The sequence below is a fragment of the Diaphorina citri genome, unplaced genomic scaffold (assembly GCF_000475195.1).
Source record: "Diaphorina citri unplaced genomic scaffold, Diaci psyllid genome assembly version 1.1 scaffold24555, whole genome shotgun sequence".
NCBI classification, from domain to species: Eukaryota; Metazoa; Arthropoda; class Insecta; order Hemiptera; family Psyllidae; genus Diaphorina; species Diaphorina citri.
The window spans coordinates 1-787 of NW_007401896.1; the positions used below are offsets into that span (position 1 = coordinate 1).

General features: G+C 40.2%; 1 long non-coding RNA gene across 1 annotated transcript; it reads right to left on the minus strand.

Moving 5' to 3' along the window:
- Positions 1 to 4: 4 nt before the first annotated feature.
- Positions 5 to 775, minus strand: LOC113473321. The gene is made up of 2 exons (XR_003395327.1): positions 613 to 775; positions 5 to 88 (listed from the first exon to the last, which is right to left on the minus strand). It is a non-coding gene; the product is annotated as an uncharacterized LOC113473321 (long non-coding RNA).
- Between the last annotated feature and the right edge of the window lie 12 nt (positions 776 to 787).

Consider the following 787-nt stretch of genomic DNA (forward strand, 5'->3'; position numbering starts at 1 on the left):
GGAGGGCGGTGTGATATGCTTCTACTGCTTCTTCAGGGCGGTTCCCATTGGCGAGTGAAGCACCTAGGCGATTCCATAGTCGGGAGTCCTGTGGAGAAAATGGGAGAAGTGAATCATGAGAAAATAAATAATGAACTAGTACTTCAACTAGAGAAATAAATAAATAATTAAGATTTTAGGAATTTTGCTCTTTGTCTACAACATCTACATAGTAGGATAGATTGATTTGAAAAATAGGAGTAAATTTAGTAAATATTTGATTTGCCATACGAGTATATCAGATGACAAACCAACGTCTGCGGTGTAGTGATTAGCATTGGCACAGTGGATTTTGGAGTTCAAATAAGTACTCCGAAATTCACTGTGCCAAAAGCCATCCACGTTGCCAATTTCTGGAAATTCAAGATCTGATGTTCAAGTTTATTTCTGAACACGGAAAGTAAGTAAGTGGATTTCGGATCTGGAGGTTGGTAGTTCGAGTCCAAGTCAACTCATAAAATTTATCGAGGTGTATTAGGTGCGGGATGGTATTTGTGGCGAGCATTGAATTATGCTTAGCACAGGTGGTAAGTAATTTTTTTTCCTTCGCTCTATGGGTAGGGTAATACTTACATCAGGTCTGACTTGTAGCGCAGATCTGAAACAGTCCACCGCCTTATCATACTCATCGGATAAATTAAACAGAACTCCCAAACCATTCTGTACATCGGGATCTATGGATTGCGAGGGACATTGTCTGGCGGCATTCAGATATAGTGATAGCACTTGCTGATGTATTTCCCTAGAG